We start from the raw sequence: 21,046 nt of genomic DNA on the forward strand, positions 1-21,046 counted from the left end.
GAGAGAGGCTTCATCGAGCCATCTCAGTCCCCCATGGCAGCGCCAGTATTTTTCAGGCCAAAAGCAGACGGCCTAAGATTGGTCGTGGATTATAGAGGTCTTAACGCAATATCCACCACAAACCAATACCCGCTTCCCCTAATGTCAGAGATGTTGGCGCAATTGGGCGAAGCACGCATCTTTACCAAACTGGACTTGCGGGAGGCTTTTTATAGGATTCGAATCAAAGATGAAGACTGTTGGAAAACGGCTTTTAATTGTCACCTGGGGCAGTACCATTTTAAAGTTTTACCTTTTGGCTTGTGCGGAGGTCCAAAGGTGTTCATGCAGTTCATAAATGAGACCTTTCGTGACATGCTATATAAGGGGGTTATTATATATCTCGATGACATTCTTTTGTACAGTAAATCACTGGCTGAACACATTAGGCTGACTCGAGAAGTCTTGCGGAGATTAAAGGAGAATCAGCTTTATGCCAAACTCTCCAAGTGTGAATTCCACAAAACGGAGTTAGACTACTTGGGGTTCCGCATTTCCACAAAAGGCATAGCTATGGACCCCGCCAAGGTGCAGGATGTATTGGCGTGGGAGCCTCCAAGGACTCGAAGACAGCTGCAGGGATTCCTAGGCTTTGCAAATTTCTATAGACAGTTCATCAAAGACTTTGCCAAGCTGTCTCTGCCTTTGACAGAATTACTAAAGACTAAGGGAGTGGGGGAGACTCGTAAGACTAAGACGCCGGGTGCGAAACTGAACTGGACGCCTGAGTGCCAAGAGGCGTTTGAGGAATTAAAAAGGAGGTTCACAAGTCAACCCATATTAGTTCATGCCCAATGGGACAAACCTTTCGTGGTTCATTGTGATGCATCAGAGGCGGCCTATGGAGCAATACTGTTGCAGGCCGATGATGAGGGTGCTCTAAGACCGTGTGCTTATTTATCAAGAAAGTTCACGGAAACGGAACGGAATTGGCGGGTGTGGGAGAAGGAGGCCTTCGCAGTGAAGGCTGCCCTATCCCATTGGAGGCATTTCTTGGAGGGAACCGAGGTCCAATTTGAGGTATGGACTGATCACAAGAATCTGCAAGCTTTACGTACCCCTCAAAGGCTGAATGCAAAACAACTGCGATGGGCACAGTTCTTTAACCGTTTCAATTTTAAGCTGAAGTTCTTTCCGGGGACCCAGAACAGGATGGCAGATGCCCTATCTCGAATGCCCGATGCAAACTATTCGGCCCTGGGGGAAGTCGGAACTGTGTTCACGAAAGAACAACTGGGTTTGATGGTGCAGACAAGGGCCACAGCGAAGGAAAAGCCCCCACCTAGTGGCCAACCACACGAACTGTCCCAGGAATTGAGGCTAGCTGCAGATGCGGACCCCTGGCTCCAGTCTCATAGGGATGAACTGTCTCAAACAGGGGGATTGTGGACTCACAGTTCCAAATACTATGTACCGGAGGAACTTCGGGGGAGGGTGCTGGCCCAAGCACACGACTCCAAGCTCGCTGGTCATTTTGGGTTTACAAAAACTCTGAAACTGTTGAATAGACAATTCTGGTGGCCAACCATACGCAAGGATGTAAAGGGTTATTTGCAGGAATGCCCAGTGTGCGCTATGGCAAAACAAAAGGTGGGCAGACCAGAAGGATTGTTGCAATCAGTAGCAGACCCCTCGAGACCGTGGACGGATATAGCTATGGACTTTGTGGTAGACCTGCCCAACAGCAACGGTTTCAACACAATCTGGACTATAATTGACCTGTTCTCCAAACAAGCTCACTTCGTGGCCCTTAAGAGACTTCCAACGGCACCCGAGTTGGCCAAATTGTTTCTGCAACACGTGTTCCGCCTGCACGGGTGTCCCAAGCGGATCATAAGTGACAGGGGCTCTCAGTTCACATCGAGGTTTTGGAAGTCTTTCCTGGGTATTTTAGGAACTGAAAGGGCCCTGAGCACGGCCTTCCATCCAGAAACAGACGGAGCCACCGAACGGGTTCAGAAGACCCTTCAGCAGTTCCTCCGTTGCTACAGCACGTACCAGCAAGATCAATGGTCCTCGATGCTACCACTTGCCGAATATTGCATTAATAATTCGGATCACGCGTCCACTGGGGTCTCTCCGTTTAAAGTTGTGAACGGCAGAGATTTTCCGCCATTCCCCGCACTGCAAAAGGAGTTGCCTTCTGACGAGAAGCCAGGGAATTGGGGCGAGAAGATCGCTGCCGCTTGGCCTTCGGTTCAGGAGGCCTTGCGCACCGCCAAAGTGGATTACAAGAAATATGCAGATAGAAAGAGAACAGCACCACCGGACTACAAAGTGGGGGAGTTAGTGTACCTGTCGACAAAGCACCTGAAATCCACACAACCATCCCGGAAGCTGAGCCCACGATATGTTGGTCCCTTTCCCATTTCGGCCGTTGTGAACCCAGTGACAGTACGGTTACAATTGCCTCATAGATGGCGCAAGGTGCACCCAGTGTTTCACGTTAGCCTGCTGAAACCAGCGCCAAACACTCACAGATGGAGTAAACCGGGGGCAGATCCGGTCCCCATTATGGTGGGGGCACACACCCATTTTGAAATCAAGGATATCCTGGACTCCAAGAAGTCTCGGGGGAAACTGTACTACTTGGTCCAATGGTCTTCACAGACCTTACACCCGGAATGGGTAGCAGCAGAGCATGTTAAAGCCCCAAAGTTGAGAAAACAGTTTCACACAAAGTTTCCCCATAAACCTGGACCATGATCCCGAAAAGGGGGGGGGGGGTTGGACTCTCTCTCTCCTTCTTCTTTCCTTCTCCTGGCTTATTCTGCTGCTGTTGTTCTTAGATTGTCGGAACTTTGTCTCTCCCCGCAGGGTCGTCGTCCGAAGGGGGGAGTCATGTCAGGGTGCAACAAAGAACAGCATCATCAAAGCTGGTCTTTTCGCAACCTGACTACAAGAGGACAGAGGAAGGAGACCATTTGGCGGGATAGGCTGATTTATGACAGGGTCTGGTCTTCAAACGTGGGAAAGGACAAAAGGAAAGGGAAGTGTGGATGGAGAAGGAGGAGGGGGGAGGCAACAACCCCATATACTGAGGGAAAAGCGGAAGAGGGTCAGTAAAAGCTTTTGCAGTCATCTTGGCAAGGCGGATTCAATAAAGTTTTCCATTGCGACCAGCGGTGTGAGCCTATTTCTTGGGTCCTACACCTTCCAGGAACGGACAAGTATAAGCCTAGTTTTTCAGTCCTTTTTTAGGATAGAAAAAAACCCTCCTTGGCTTATACTCGGGTGAGGGTCCTGGTGTGCTTATATTCAGGTCGGCTTATACTTATATATATTACTAGCTTTGCCCGGCCATGCATTGCTGTGGCTTATGGGAATCCTTTGTTGGCCAGGTGGAATAGCAGTGAATAGCCTTGCAGTCTCAAAGCCTGGCTGTTTTCTGGAGTAGCTGGAGCTTTTTCTTGTATGAACGTAGAGGCATGGATGAGGGGTTGTGTTGCCAAGTTTAGTGTTTCTGGAATGTGTAGTTTTGTTGTTTTGTCCTAGGCCAAAATTTCATTATTCTTTTATATATATAGATATTATTATTTTTCTCTATTATTATTGGTATTGTTACATTTAATATTTTTATCTATTAATTATTATTACATTTATTATTTTACTCTATTGTTGTTACTTTACATTTATTTTACTCTATTTTATTATTAATAATACATTTATTATTTTACTCTATTATTACATTTATTATTTTACTGCATTTATTATTATTATTATTATTATTACATTTATTATTTCACTCTATTATTATTAAAAGGATACATTGAAGAAGATGAAAATAATGATTTAATCAGAGTTGAACAGTCATATCTTAAATTACAGTTTGATGTAAAGATTCAAAAATATTTAAACTACTGATGCCTCAATTAATGTAATTTTATTGGTATCTCAGCTTATACTGGAGTCAATGTTTTCCCAGTCTTTCTGTGGTAAAATTAAGTGCCTCGGTGTCAGGACCCAGGCTGCAGAACACCAATAACCATGCGCAGAGACCAGAATCTATCTAATATCTTTATTAAGGAAATATATAAAGTCAATAAAAACAAGTGTAGAATATAGTTCAGAAGTAGACCTTTCAGGAAAGGTCAAATATAGTCCAGGAAAATAATGTCCAATATGTGATATTAGAGTCCAAAGTTATAATCCAATAACCGAAACACACACTTTGCCAAGCAAAGTGTGGGGAGAAGACAAGGTCCTTAAGTCCATAGAAACTTGGCAATTAGGCTGGAAAGCAAACTTGATACTTGGCTAGAACAAGACTTGAAACAAGGCAACAAGAGTAAACAAGATCCGTGGCAAACGCGGGACAAGGCAAGGCTGGAAACTTGATTCGGGAAACAGGGAACTGGAGTACGAAGTCTACACACGATCTCACTCCTCCAGCTGACGAATTGACTCCGCAAAGTTTCCCTTGCGGCAAACACCTAAATAGGGTCTCGTTTCCCGCCAGAAGAACACTTTCCCTGGAGAACTAGAAGTGAAACTCAACTTAGTCCAGATGCAAGACTCCTTAGAATTTCCCAAGGGAAGCAGACTTAATCAGCTAATTGTTTGGCTGCGATTCTGGCGCTTCGGCGCTTCGCCTCCCTAGCGCCTCTATCTTTATTATAATTGTCCTTTCGAGAAAACGGGGGAGAATTCTGCCCAAGGCTTGTTTGGCTAACTTCTTGAGGCCAAACATCCTGCAGGTGCAAGGGCTCCGTTTCTGGCTGAAACTGTGTAAATCCCATGTTTTCCTCTTCGTCTGCCACAATAGTACTAGGAACGGGACTACAAGGCCCATAAGACATCACACTCGGCTTATATTCAGGTCGGCTTATACTCAAGTACATACGGTATATTTTTCCTTGTGCTGCTATTGGATATGTTTCAGGTCCACAAGTGAATGAGAGGAAGATACCCTGTATCTGTTTGGACAATTTGTCTTCCAAGCCCTACACCATCTTCACTGACTGGCCAGCTCTTCAAACAGAAAATCTCTACATCACATGCTATATTACACTTTTGAAAGAAGAAATGCAAGGGAATGAACTACAGACTTTCTGCAATGTTGTGAAATCAGTACCTTCTTCCATATTGAGTGTTTTGGAATATGGATTGACCATCCCAAGCAAATCACTCTACCAGCACATTGTTGAATATCAGCCAGCAGAAGAGGGCTATTCTAACATAAGGGAAGTTCAACCAGATGAAAACTAGAACAGTAGGTACAAAAAGTGGCACATCTTTAGCTTCTAACATTACATTAAGACCTTCTTCCACACCAAGCATCGTGGAACATATGGTTTAGTCATCCCAGGAGTGGGAGATTTTCTTACTAGTGTCAACCAAGCATGGGAGGCCAGATGAGAAACCTATCAAATGAAAGGCTCCTGCTCTCTGTTCCTCTTTCAGAGAATAATCCTATCAAAGATGGCTGAGGGTCAACTGCACTTGTACCAAGCCAGAAGAGGGTTATTACAGAATAAGGGAGGTTCAACCAGGAGAAAATCAGTTCAGTAGGTTTGTTCATGGAGCCCCGGTGGCAAAGTGTGTTAAAGCACTGAGCTGCTGAACTTGCAGACTGAAAGGTCACAGGCTCAAATCCAGGGAGCGGAGTGAGCACCCGCTATTAGCTCCAGCTTCTGCCAACCTAGCAGTTCGAAAACATGCCAATGTGAGTAGATCAATAGGTACCACTCCAGTGGGAAGGTAACGGTGCTCCATGCAGTCATGCCGGCCACATGACCTTGGAGGTGTCTATGGACAATGCTGGCTCTTCGGCTTAGAAATGGAGATGAGCACCAACCCCCAGAGTCAGACATGACTGGACTTAATGTCAGGGGAAACCTTTACCTTTACCTTAGGTTTGTTCATTATTTATATGGCAAATCCTTGGGTTAAGATAGTGTTAATAAAGCTTGGTTTACAACACGCAATTTGTTCTGTCACGCACTGGGCCTGTAACTATTGTATTTTTGTATAGGACATATACTTTATGCCCAGCGGGAAGCCAGGGTGCCTAAAGAGAGGCTCTTGAGGATTTCCCTGAAAAGGATGGCCTTTTGAATCTTTAATGAAATAAAGTCTTTATTGATGAACAAATAATAAATCTTCAAGGAGTCAAATAACACTTCAAGGTTTCCTTAATAAACTGATGGCTTTTCAATCTTGTCCCCAGGGGACAGACAATTGGCTTTGGATAACTGTGCTTTCTCTATAAGAAAATCCCCTTATAACCTCTCCCAGGCTGTCTATTATTTGGGCCTAGCTGATGTGGGACCCACTGCCGACTCCAAATGCATCTGGGTATTGAGTGGACCTACCAACCAATGCTTGCAGATGTTTCCGCTGGGGTTCCGTGGATCTGTGGTGCTGTTCCCTCTCCGAGGTTTCTCTAGAAACTTTAGGGCTGTTTCCCTCAGGAGCTGTGAGGCTGAGAGGCTGTGAGCTCTTAGCCAGAACCTTTGGGACCTTTCCCCTGGAATTTCTGTTTCTGATTCCTCAGATGTTCTATATCCCCGGATGTTCTTGAGAGATGAAGCTTTTCTACGGGACAAGCTGGTCTACGTCCTATAGCTTAGCTTCCTTAAGAGAGACAGATTTAAAAATGGCTCCTTCCCTCCCAGAGCCCTGAACAAGGGGCGGAACCAAACTTAATGATGATTGACAGGTGGCTTGTCCTATGACTGCAAACATTAGCAGCAAGAAAATAAAGTCGGAGCTTCTGGTACAGCCGTACCAGCACACAATTTGCTTAAATACCTTGAAGCCATCATACTTTGTTTCCTAAGCAGAGTCAAGCCTAGTTAGTATTTGGAAGTAATACCAGGTGCTCTAATCACAATCTCTCTCTCTCTCTCTCTCTCTCTCTCTCTCTCTCTCTCTCTCTCTCTCTATATATATATATATATATATATATATATATATATATATCACAGAGTAAAATAGGCCTTGCTTATGAAAACTTTATGGAACTCATTGTCATAAGTCAACAGGAGACTTCAAAACACCTTCGTGCAACCAAATGATGATATTCCATCTTTAAATCCATGGAACAGACTGTATGTAACTAACTCAGTAATTGAGAGGCTGCATTTTTAAAGCGGGGCATTTAGAAAAATTATCCCCTGCCTGGAGTTTGAATAAGCTCTTTTGCCACTGCGTGACTCTACTACCTCATTCTGTTGCAAGTATAAACCATGCCTTCTTGAGTAGCTGTTAAAGGTTAACTATAAGAGTAATGCAATAATAGCATTTTTCTTCCATAGGAAAGCTACTACTGAATTTCCAATCAAAGGCCTTCATTGGAATAGCTATTTGATACCGGGGTGACAGGATGATAAATAAAACACTTGGGCCAGAACAGTAAGGCACAGTGAGCGACAGACACAGATCAATGCTGGCTCTGCTGGGGTTTCAAACCTGGCTTCATTGTTATTAATTCTTTAATTTAATCTCCAGGTTCAAAATAAATGACAGTACATTACTGATGTCTTTCAGATTTGATTTCTTATCCCTTAAAACACTGAATCAGAAATCTAGCCAGAGAGTGATGGATCTTTGCACTAGCAAAATGAACCCATTGAAAGAGACGGCTTGGTGTTTTGTCCTGTGTTAAACTGCTTAAGAAAGAGCACTTTAAGGGCCTGGGATGGATGCCAATGCCTCTAGGGTGGCACAGGAGTCTTTCCCTTCAAAGGGCAAATAGAGGACCTTGGTGGGTCCTGCCCCTAACATTCATACAAATAACTAATTACTTGTAATTGAGAATGTAATTCTATACTAATTTTGTTCTCAAGGGAAGCAATGAACAATTTTCCCCATTGTGTGAAAGTAGTTGAAACTACATTTTTGGAAGATGATAATTAAAATCCCACTTCCCATGTCTTAAACGAGACTCAAAGATGATGCACAGTCTATACAAGTTTGAAAAAATGTACTCATCTCATACTAGCTGCTGGTTGAACATAAGACATTCTTGGAGATTTGAATCTAACACAGTTCCTTACCACACTTAAGTGCTTAAATCTAGGTTGTTTTTTAAATTTAAAAAACCCAATAATTTCTTACTGCTTACTTTCGAAGAAAAACTGGTGTACTTTACATGTGCCATGGTTCAGACCCAGAAGTCTTGGATGTACAAAATTCATACCTCCATTCAGACAGCATTTTGGATGCAGGAAATTTAGAAATGGAAGTCTTGCTACTCACTAAGGATCCTTGAAAAATGGCAAGTCCCGTATTTCCTTTTCTTTGTAATGCTGATCCTTTTGCCCTGAATTAAAACCATGAAGTGGGAAGATTTGAAATAATGATCAATATTCTTTCTTTCTGAGCATTCCACAATATGGAATTTAAAGGATTTCCTGATAACAAAAAAATTCAAGGCTGAGATACTGAATTGCTTCTTGAAAGTGGAGAAAAGTGCCAAGCAGATGACTTAAATGGAATTCAGAGTGGAAACATATATTTAATGATTTTAAAGAGTAAGTCTAGAGTTTTAATAATTATCAAGAGTACTTTTTTTAAAAATTCCTTTCACTTTTATTTGGTCAATAAATTAAAATTCACCAGCAATTATGGCCAAATATTTGCCCTTACAGAGTCTATTCCTCAATATCAAGGGCCAATCCCTCCATATTTTGTCCAAAAGACTGGAGGGGTCATATCCATTTAGAAAACCATGTTTCACATTGTAAATTTTAAATAAAATATAAATTAATGTTGGACTAAATCATACATGTTTTTAAATATGCTTCCAAACAGATTCATTATTATCTGAATCAGTGTCCTTGCTTGTTCTTTTTCCTGTGTTATAATTTGAGATCAATGCTAAGGCAGATTACCACATGCATAGTCTGTAAATTAGCATTTATCCTAGCCTATCCTCAGAAAAATATTCATTTCTCAAATGTTTATTACCATGATAATATGTCCACAAAAATGCATGCTACATTTTCTGGCTAGACATATAATTCATGGATAAAACTATTATCTTATTTATTGGCTTGGAACATATTTCAATATTTCTAGTTTCACACTACACAATTACAGCACTTTGATTTCGCTGTAAGCAACATGGCAACGTCACATTGAATTGTGAGTTTTGTTGTATGATGAGACACTGCAGTTCGCTGACTGAGAAGTCCGAAACCCTCTCCTTAAATGGCAAATTCAAGGATACCATATTATATATATATGTAACGTGAAGTTATTCACCCATCAAAACTAACAACATATGCTGTACTGTGATCAACTTTATTTTCCGTACTAAAATGTTTAGTCTTTGAAAGCCTTTGTGTTCTGAACAAGAGCTTTCCTGAACATCACATTTCCTTGACCTTGCCCAACATTCCCATTTGGAGAAGAGTTCATTCATAGCTTTCCAATCTGTCAGGCAGACAAGGAAGGCCTCCGTCCAACTGTTACTGTATATACTTGAAGATAAGCTGAGTTTTTCAGCCCTTATTTCTGAGTTGAAAAAGCCTCCCCCGGCTTATAATCAGGTCAAGGCCAGCAACGGAGCCTGCAGGCTATTGCTTGCAATATGTGATCTATTTCTCTCTTCTCCTCCCTTATCAGTGTGTTTACTTTTGCAAAGCCTCCCTCGCTCTTAATCAAGGGAATGTTTTGAAAAGAGAGACACTCTTGCAAGTCAGGAAGATGAAAAATATATATTCATTAATCTTATGAAAGCATTTTCCCCTGAAATATTTGTTAAACTCTCCTACAGATATATAGGCATTAACCCCTTGCAAGCTTTTGCAATCTCTATGTACCTTTATATGTGTATCTATCTATATACATTAATTTTATATATGAATTTCCCCTCATATGTTTGCAGGTCTTTGCAAATCCTTTATACATATAGATCCATGTACCTGTGTATCTGTAGCCATACATATACATTATTTTTATATATGAATTTACCCTCACATGTTTGCAAGTCTCTGCAAATATCTATATAAAGTCTGGATAGATATGAGTATATTCTTACCTACCTATATATAGGGCTTGCAAATATTACAGGGGGGGAATGAACACACAAATATATATAGAAATGTCTAGATAGATATGAATATATATGGGCTTGCAAATATTGTAGGGGAAATGCACACACACACAAACGATTTGCAAACGTTTCAGGGGGAAATGCATATGTGAAATTAGTATCTATAATTATAGATCTATATCTAGCCCTGCATTGTTTATATAAGCATTGAATGTTTGCCTGTTACTATGTTGGAAGCTGGCCTGAATCCCCATGGGGAGATAGGGTGGGATCCAAATGAAGTTTTTATTATTATTATTATTATTATTATTATTATTATTATTATTATTAGGTTATTGTTGATACCATATTGTTTTTGATGCCCCTACTTTTCCACTTATAGAGCTAGTTTATTGCTTTTCTTTGAAATACGGTAAATATTCAAAAACATTTAACCTATTGATGCCTCGATTAATGAAATTTTATTGCTATCTATTTTTATTTTGAAATTTACCCGTAATTGCTGCATTTCCCACCCTCGACTTATACTCGAGTCAATAAGGTATCCCAGTTTTTTGTGATAAAATTAGGTGCCTCGGCTTATATTCGGGTCGGCTTATACTCGAGTATATACGGTACTTCTCTTTCCCCACAACTTCTCATTCCACTGGAACTCAGGTTCAAAGGAGGTGCTTGCAACCCCTCTCCTGTCAGACACTGCCTTCCAGCTCTCCTTCCTCAGAGTTTGCCAGCGCTCTTTTCTTGGCTTTTAACTGAAGCCAGTAGCTGGTTCTCCTGTCCTCCTAGGGCAGTGATGGCCAACCTATGACATGCGTGTCAGCACTGACACGCCTAGCCATTTTTGCTGACACGCTGCCGCATGCAGATTGATTGGATGACTAATGTCTTTTGTGGCCAAATTTAGTGTGATTTGGTCCAGTGGTTTTGTTGTTTACTCCATGGAAATTATGCACAATATATATATATTCATTCTATTATTATTGTAGTATATTATTATATTATTACTATTATATTATTAATTATTCATGTCTACATTGAAACTACAGTAGAGAGAAATCAGCGTGGAAACTGCAAGAGGTACCATAGATTGTTGTACATGGAAATAATGGCAGTAAATAGTTTTTGATTTATTAAATACAGTTATATATTACAATTATAATATTATTTAAACTATTTATATTGTGAAATTATGGGGGTTTTTTTCTCAAAGTGACACACCACCCAAGTCATGCTAGGTTTTTTGGTGAATTTTGACACACCAAGTGCAAAAGGTTGCCCATCATTGTCCTAGGGACACAGAGCTGGGAACTCTGGGAACCTACTCTTTTACAACTGCCTTGTGTTTATTTAAGCCACCTTTTCACTTTCCTACTTTTTTTTCTGAAAGAGTCACATATTCAAAGTCAATTTCCAGTTCATTTAACAACCAATGTGGAGGAAAATTTACAAAACAGGAACACCACCCCTTAAGAAAAAAATAAGGATAAAAGCAGGACAGAAACTGCAATAAGGTAGACACTGGATGATGCTGAACGTCTGTTTTACTGCCTGCCATCATCACTTGTAACTTTACACCCTTCTAATAACTAGGAGCGGAGTATCCAGGAAGGCCTTAACACCTGCAGCTAACTTTCACTTTGACGAGGAAGGCAGAGTCTCGGAATTCAGCCTAGAACTGTGCATCTGAGCAGAAGGAACAAGTGTTGACAATCCCAGCTTTCCAACCGTCCCCACCTTTTGTGCCTTACTTCTGTCCTCTGGCTCCTCCCACCTCGGGCTTTGTTTGAGCCCTTAATGAGGGCGTAATCCATTCTACCTTCCTAGATAGATCTCCACTTTGGGCCCAATGACCCCGATCCTTCTCATGCTCAGGCTTTCTACCTCCTTCCAATTGTTTCATCAGCAGCCTGACTTGTCAGCTCACACCTGACAAGTGACAACTCTCGGGCTCCCGCTGACTAGATAATCAAAGTCTTGTCAGAGCTGTCAATACCCTGCAGATAGCGGAGGACAAAGAGAAGGAAGGCTGCTACAGAAAAACCACTGCCATAAAAACTGGGTGGGGGGTGGGGGAGAGAACGAGAGAGGGACCATCAATTCCTTTTGAGTGAAAGCAATGGTTTGTTGCAAACATTATTTATGTCTAAGGAAAAATAAAACAAAAGTACAGACAGATAGATAAATGAATAAGTGTAAATTGAAATAATTCAAGTGACGTTCTCTCCCAACATGGGTAGAAAGTTATTGTTCTCATTTCCTGCCCAAACAAAAATAAAATATGGCACTAGCAATTACTTAACTTTTCTTGAAATAGGTCTGGAATGTTTCTTTAATGTTAGGAGGAATTACTGCTCGATTATAATTTTCATGCATGCACACTCGGGGATGTTTTATTCTGGGCTTCTAAATATTTTAAACATTGTTTTCACTTCTTATATATTCCCCTGAGTATTTGTTTAGAAAAAGCAATGGTCTCCTTTTTAAATACAGTGGTCTGGTCTAATGCAGTCTAGTAGGTGCCATGGTTGGTGTTTGCCTTCTCTCTTGTGCCAAGTTGATAGGAATTGAACACAACTGGGCTGGAAACAGGGTGGCCTGGCATTTTGATGCCTGGCACCCTTCTGTGCTCACTGTAGTATGGGGACATATAGGAAGACTGATGGAGGGACCTACAGCAAGAAAGATAGGATATTACATACATATGGTTTCCAGGGAGCTAGGGTTGCGGTTTTGTAGAGTTATCTTTTGTATCAAACTCACAGAATTCCACTTTTTGTTATCCCTAATAATTTCTCCAAGCTCTGGCTAGGAGTACAGAAAGGGAGAAAGACAATGTATGGAAGGCAGGGAGAATGCAAGTCAAGGCTGCAATTCATGGAAACTGAGAAAAGCTGAATACATCAGCCTTGTTGTTGTTTATATCCTACCTTTTCCCCATTCTCAAACTGAAGCCAGCCTTCGAAACAGTCAAAACAGATGCAGTTAAAAGAAACGTCTCACCATGCAAAAGTTTAAAATATATACTGAAATCGTATGTCACAGTCTATGTATACTTAGCTCTATAGCAGAGGTATTAAGAAATGCAGTGAAGGGAGAAGATGCATTCTGGGACATTGGCAAGAGCATCCTGAGGCACATTGGACGTTCACAATGCAACAGAAGTAATCCATAGCCAGTGTCATAATGCACAGTGAGGACACTGCACACCAGGACTGGATCAGTCTCATTGGGCATTATTCACATTATGGCTTGTTCCCATTGCACAACGATCATGTTGCTTTTCCCCTGCATAAAATAACAACAGGAATCAGGAAAATAAGATTTTGACGGCAAACAGAAAGTCAGCTGCTGTCCTCCCATCCTTTTTGCCTTGTTTTTATTTATGTTGCACTTTGAAATGGTCATATGACTGGTCAAACAAATAAATTATTATTATTATTATTTTATTATGACACAGCAAACAAGATAGATATGATGGATTTCATATCACAAAATCACAAGTCGAACACTTCCCAAGTGTCTAGGACTGTGTGATGTATTTTCGGATGATGCGTGCAGATCCCAGAAGGGTGGTCTTTTGCAGTTGGCAGATTGTGATTTTGTCAATGTCTATTGTTTCCAAATGCCAGCTGAGATCTTTTGGCACGGCACCCAGTGTGCCAATCACCACCGGGACCACCTGCACTGGTTTCTGCCAGAGTCTTTGAAGTTCAATCTTGAGGTCCTGATAGCGGCTGAGTTTTTCCTGTTGTTTTTCGTCAATGCAACTGTCACCTGGGATGGCGACATCAATGATCCAAACCTTTTTCTTTTCCACAACTGTGATGTCTGGTGTGTTGTGTTCCAGAACTTTGTCCGTCTGGATTTGGAAGTCCCACAGTATCTTTGCGTGCTCATTTTCCAATACTTCTGCAGGTTTGTGATCCCACCAGTTCTTTGCTGCTGGGAGGTGGTACTTGAGGCATAAGTTCCAATAAATCATTTGGGCCACATAGTTGTGCCTCTGTTTGTAGTCTGTCTATTATTATTATTATTATTATTATTATTATTATTATTATTATTATTAACTCAGTTTGTAGATATTAGAATTTCATGAATTACGTGGTTATCTTGGCACATGTTTATACTTTATTAAGTGAGTGTTCCCATGTAATTCACAAGCCATCCTTAATTGTTTCCAATATTTGCCATGGTGGATTTCTTCTTGGATGTTAGCATTCTAGATAACTTTTTTTTGTCCTCAAAGTAAGATTGCAATGTAAGGAATTGTTTCTTTAAAGGTTAGATTTATTTCAGAACAAAGTACTGGAAACAACAACAAGAAAAAAATGTAAAACCACCAGTTATGGGGAAACAAACAAAAAAGTACCCGATTACATTTTTTTTTGTATATAATAAGTAAGTTTATAGATAATTTGAGCCAAACAATCTGATGAGAATGAAACTCACTATGTAATGGGTGTTTGGATGTGTAAATTGTGTCGCCAAGTTATAGTCAGGTAAAAATTACATCTGTATTTGTTCAATTTCATGGTTATCCATGATTATTTTGTAAAACTCTTTCTCGCACACACTCTTCATTCCTCCCTCCCTGTTCTCTCTTTTACAATAGCAATCTTTTTCATTAGTTAATGCCATTTTGTCCTGTCAATATTACCAATACAACTATGTGTACTGATAAAATACTTCAAAATAGATTATAGATAGATTGGGGGGGGGGGGGCACACAGAAAAAGAGAAGCAATCCTATTGTGGTCTTACGCCGATTTGAACAAAAAATCTTTCTCCTTGGTTTTATGGATATATTCACATGTTATGTAGAGTGAGAAAACAAGTGTGAAGCAAAAAAGCAAATACAGTAGAGTCTCACTTATCCAAGCTAAATGGGCCTTGGATTATCTTGGATAATAAGGAGGGATTAAGGAAAAGCCTATTAAACATCAAATTAGGTTATGATTTTACAAATTAAGCACCAAAACATCATGTTATACAACAAATTTGGCAGAAAAAGTAGTTCAGTACGCAGTAATGTTATGTTGTAATTACTGTATTTATGAACTTAGCACCAAAATATCACGATATATTGAAAACATTGACTACAAAAATGGCTTGGATTATCCAGAGGCTTGGATAAGCGAGGCTTGGATAAGTGAGACTCTACTGTAGTTATGATTGTATGTCAATTTGTTCTAAGATTTGGGTGTTATTTTTTTTACAATACTATGGGAACACAAATAAAACCCACTGCAAAAATCATCTTGATGTGATCCTACATAGTATTACATAACTAACTCATTTTCTCATGCTGTTATCAATGAGCATACAGTACATAAAGTAATAGGGTGTGGTGACAGAGAATACAAGCAAACTAAAGGAAAATTGTGAAAAATTGTAGAAATGTATACTATTATGGAATTAATTTTAGACATTTTCTCCCAGCGGGAACATATTTACCATTGGACCAGCCTGGACTATTTTCTAATTCTGTCTGTTTCACAGAGTAAATTGAGTGGTTAAAGTTGGATTACATTTATTGTCCTTGCCGCCGGGTATCCCGATACTAACTTGTCTCACACCAGAAGCAACTTGCAGTTTCTCACGTTGCACCTAACATGAAAAAAAAATTAGAGAATACAAAGAGGAAGCAGAGAAACAACAGGAAGGGATGGGAAACTATGTGGGGAGGGGGCATCCCAGGAGACAGTGAAAGATGGTAGGAAACAAAGAAGGATGGTTCCCTCCACTTTCCCCCTGCTCATCTGTTAGGTCCTTAATTGGTCCAGAAAACAGACTCCACCTTTGTCATTTAATAAATTGCTGAGTTCAATCAACCATCACACTCCATTTATGAACATTGAAAATTCAATTCACCTCTAAACATGGTGGACAATATTCTAAAAAAATCTAATGCTATGATTCTTTTTCTCAAGGAGAAGAAAAGAACAGACAAATCCCATAGTTATTCTTAGGTATACAGATAGATTTGTTTATTGATTGGTCCGCTGACCATATCAACAATAAAATACAAAAGACAAAAATACACAGACAAATAAACATAAATAACTATCCAAAAACTCCTGTAATAGTTAACTAAAATAAATTAAAAGACTATAAAACTTTAAGTAATAGGTTTGGTAAAACGGGATCAAATTACAAGTTGAAAACAGAGGAGGTAGAATAGCACGTATAAATAAATCACTACTGACCAAGAGGTTGTGAGTTCGAAGCCTGAGTCAGATTGAGTTCCTGACTGATAAATAGCCCCAACTTATTGTTTACCTAAGCAACCCAAAAGACAGTTGCATCTGTCAAGTAGGAAAATGTAGGAACCGCTTATGCAGGGAGGCTAATTTAACGAATTTACATCACCATAAAATTGTCCAGCAGCTTGTGTGCCGGAAGATGAGGAAGTACTCTATCAAGGACTCAGTGTCACAGTGGATGATGAAGCAGCAGCTCCTCCTGTGGCTGGAATCAAGCATACCCTCATGAAGCCAGAAGCTGGAATGTTAAATAGCCTCTATGTCTGTCTGTGTGTCGTTTGTCTAATGCCATTGAATGTTTGCCATATGTGTGTACACTGTGATCCACCCTGAGTCCCCTTCTGAGTGAGAAGGGCGGAATATAAATACTGTAAATAAAATAAATAAATAAATAAAATGCTACTATTCTTTTTCTAAAGGATAAGAAAAGAAGAGACAAATCCCATATATATTCTTAGAGGGGAAAAGACTTCAAAGAAATTTCACCCTAAGTCTTGAAATCAACAATTCCCCTGCTTATAAATGCTCTGTCTGATGCAACTTCCCTTCATGCAGTTCTTTGCCAATTTATTTAAATGCACAATTATTTGAAAGACAACACAAGATACTTCTTTCTCCCAATAATTGCAATTCAAAGGTTTGCATATGCTCATGTAGGTGTGTGATATACGTATGTATGCATACCTTCAAATTCCTTGCTGACCTATAGTGACACTATGTATTTCATAGGGTTTTTATAGGCAAAGAATAGGTGGTTTTGCCAGTCTCTTCCTCTGAAATATTGCCTATAGCACCTGGTATTCCTTAGTGGTCTCCCATCCAAGCGCTAACTGCTCCTGCTCAGCTTCGAAGATCAGATGGGATCTTGTGCCTTTCGTGTATTTAGGCACAGATATATATGCAAGCAAATATTGGATACACTTTTCCGTTTGTTTATACAGAATATGCTCCTCTCTTATATGTGTGTACATATATATCTGATACAGTTTAATAACTGTGCCCCAACTATGAATTAATTCAAATCTTGTACTTGCATTAAAAATGAACTCTATCTACTTTATGTTGATCATTAAGGAAGAATATTTCACACAAGAGATTTGTCATATTAAGGAGGATAAAAACCACTTAGATCAATTAAATGTATTAAACTTAATCTTGACATAGATTACCCAAAATAATTTAGATTCTATATTAAGGGAAATATTAAAAGCAGATTCCGTGAGGAGGAGGAGGGGGTGGAGGAGGAGGCCTGATCCAAATTCATTTTTAAAGAATATTATGGCATAGGGAAAAGAACTGTTAACTGGTAAGTAACTCTGCTTACTCCTGAGCATAGTAAAAATAAAGGTAAAAGTCGTTAAATAATTAAGAGGGGTTAAAGATATTGTTCTTCTGGGGACTTTTATGCCAGTATGACAAGAACCCCAAAGAACACTCCTCCAGAACTCATGGAAGCGAAGCACCAACAGTGCAATTAATGGCTCTTCATAGGCCATCTGTTTGAAATTGTGCGTCCAAGATCTTGCCGTAAGGATTTGAAATGGTGAGTCCAAAATCCTCCCTGAAGGAGCCATTTTAAGTTCGCAAACTGGAGAAGTCAAAAGGGGAATACTTGAGGGGAGAGATCCAGGGAGAACTTTGATGGGTCAAGTGGAGTGAATAGCAGGAACAACAGAGAGTGAGTATAGAATCATAGAATCATAGAATAGTAGAGTTAGAAGAGACCTCATGGGCTATTCACTCCAACCCCCTGCCAAGAAGCAGGAAATCACATTCAAAGCACCCCCGACAGATGGCCATCCAGCCTCTGTTTAAAAGCCTCCAAAGAAGGAGCCTCCACCACAGTCTGAGGGAGAGAGTTCCACTGCTGAACAGCCCTTCTCACAGTGAGGAAGTTCTTCCTGATGTTCAGGTGGAATCTCCTTTCCTGTAGTTTGAAGCCATTGTTCCGCATCCTAGTCTGCAGGGCAGCAGAAAACAAGCTTGCTCCCTCCTCCCTATGACTTCCCCTCATGTATTTGTACATGGCTATCATGTCTCCTCTCAGCCTTCTCTTCTGCAGGCTAAACATGCCCAGTTCTTTAAGCCGCTCCTCATAGGGCTTGTTCTCCAGACCCTTGATCATTTTAGTTGCCCTCCTCTGGACGCTTTCCAGCTTGTCAACATCTCCCTTCAACTGCTGTGCCCAGAATTGGACACAGTGTGATTCCAGGTGTGGTCTGACCAAGGAAGAATAGAGGGGAAGCATGACTTCCCTGGATCTAGACGCTATTCCCCTATTGATGCAGGTCAGAATCCCATTGGCTTTCTTAGCAGCCGCATCGCTTGCTGGCTCATGTTTAACTTGTTGTCCACGAGGACTCCAAAATCTTTTTCACACATACTGCTGTCTAGCCAGGCATCCCCCATTCTGTATCTTGGCATTCCATTTTTTCTGCCGAAGTGAAGTATCTTGCATTTGTCCCTGTTGAACTTCATTTTGTTAGTTTCGGCCCATCTCTCTAGTCTGTCAAGATCGTTTTGAATTCTGCTCCTGTCTTCTGGAGTGTTAGCTATCCCTCCCAGTTTGGTGTCGTCTGCAAACTTGATGATCGTGCCTTCTAACCCTTCGTATAAGTCGTTGATAAAGATGTTGAACAGAACCGGGCCCAGGACAGAACCCTGTGGCACTCCACTCGTGACTTCTTTCCAAGATGAAGACGACGCATTGGTGGGCACCCTTTGGGTTCGTTTGCTTAGCCAATTACAGATCCACCTAACCGTAGTTTTGTCTAGCTCACATTTTACTAGTTTGCTTGCCAGTAACAGAAAGAAATGGCATATACCAAATATACTCCTTTGAATGCACCATTCTGTTGTATAGAGGGTGTGATATGGTTTGTTGTTGTTGTATGCAGGCCTTCAAATTGCTTTTAACTTACGGTACACCTAAGGAAAACCTATGAAAGACTTTGCTTGGCCAGACTTGTTCAGAGAAGGTTGGGCTTTGCCTTTCTCTGAGGCTGAGAGAGAGTGAGTTGCCTAAAGTCACCCACTTGGTTGTCATGCCCAAGTGCAGATTCAAACCGTGATCTCCAGAGCTGTAGTTCAGTGTTCTGATCACTACACCATCATGGCTCACAAGCACTCTAGATATTTTGAACTACATATCTTCCATAATAATAATAATAATATAAAACTTTATTTATACCCCGCCACCATCTCCGCGCGGGGACTTGGGGCGGCTCACAATGTTACAAAAGTAACAACACAAATACATTAGCACAAAATGCACAGGTTAAAACACAGTAAGATAATAAAACAAAAGTTAAAACAAAAGTTAATACAACAGAATAGTATCAAACAACCACCAATACAGTTAGTCAACTTTATAGGTGCGGGGGGGGGGGGGGGGCTGTAGCAGCAATATAAAATAGAATTAGATTAAAATACCCCGATAAGAGGGACTTAGTAAAATCCATCACATTACTATACTGCTAGGGGATAATGAGAGTTGTAGTACTTCCATATATGGAATGTTCTGGGTTGACTGCTTTGCAATACATGTGCTTCTAAGACAAACACCTGTAGGAAAAGGTTTACACACCGGAACCCGCACTATGCATGAGAACCCTCCATCTGGACAGATATGGGTTTCAATATCTGTCACCTCACCCTGGCACATTCCCGACATATATAAGATCAGTCCATTAATGAATGTGCCATAAACAGAGCTGCTGCTTATGAGCAGCAGCCAACTCACTGGAATAGGTAAGATATCCAACAACAACAGCCCAGTTTGAAAAGCCAGTTTTCAGAAAGCACCAAAAAATCCAAAAGTCCAAAGTCAAAAGCATGACATTCAAACAAACACAGAAGCCAGAACAAAAAGCCAGGTTACCTGAATTTGAAGCCAGAAGTCCTTTAGTAACAAACCAAGAAACCGCAGAGTCAGGTTCCAGAACAAGAGAAAACAGGCAATGGATTCAATTGAACAATGTTGTCCACTGCTAAGGAGGCACAACACTGAGGACCTGATCTCTTAAGATCTCAGCTGTGCTTGATTGAGGATAATTTCTCAGTTATTCTCTAACACCTGTGATTCCTTGCCACTCTGCTCTAGAGATGTGGGTTTGGTTATTATCCTTTCTGTAGCTCACTCAGATGTGTTTGCTTCAGCTTCCTAGAGAGGGTTGTCCTGCCCAGACTGCTGGGAAGTGTTTGCTTTTCCTGAAGCCCATCTTCAACAGTGGCTGAGCCAGGCAAGGCAGACTGATGGGAGCTGCTGGCCTTCATCTCCTCTGCTGGACCTTCTAGCAACTCCTTGATCTAGTTCTTCAAGTTGGCCATGACAGAATGACTCAGGACTGATGGGAGCTGCTGGCCTTCATCTCCTCTGCTGGACCTTCTAGCAACTCCTTGACCTGTTTCTTCAAGTTGGCCATGACAGAATGGCTCGGGACTGATGGGAGCTGCTGGCCTGCATCTCCTCTGTTGGACCTTCTAACAACTCCTTAGCCTAGCTCTTCAAGTTGGCAATAACAGAGTATCTCAGGACAGAACCTAGATGATAAGGCATTTAGCTTTCCACCCGTCAGCATAAAAAAAAATACAATTTACCAAAGCAGCCCAATATCCACATTTCCTAATAGGTTATATCATAAAAAACATGGAACAAGTTTATTAAACTGCAAAATCTTTGTTTTTGCAGGAAGGACATCCTGCAGCACATTTTGCTCTAGTTTTTCAATGAATATCTCAT

General features: G+C 40.7%; 1 long non-coding RNA gene across 1 annotated transcript in view; it reads right to left on the bottom strand.

Moving 5' to 3' along the window:
• Positions 1-20,378, bottom strand: part of LOC134293644 (uncharacterized) — an 87,947-nt gene extending 67,569 nt beyond the window's left edge. Inside the window, exon 1 of the long non-coding RNA XR_010000588.1 lies at positions 20,186-20,378. This is a non-coding gene — a long non-coding RNA (uncharacterized LOC134293644). The remainder of the gene's footprint in view (positions 1-20,185) is intronic.
• Positions 20,379-21,046: the final 668 nt, after the last annotated feature.

The sequence above is a fragment of the Anolis carolinensis genome, unplaced genomic scaffold (genome assembly GCF_035594765.1).
Source record: "Anolis carolinensis isolate JA03-04 unplaced genomic scaffold, rAnoCar3.1.pri scaffold_9, whole genome shotgun sequence".
NCBI classification, from domain to species: domain Eukaryota; kingdom Metazoa; phylum Chordata; class Lepidosauria; order Squamata; family Dactyloidae; genus Anolis; species Anolis carolinensis.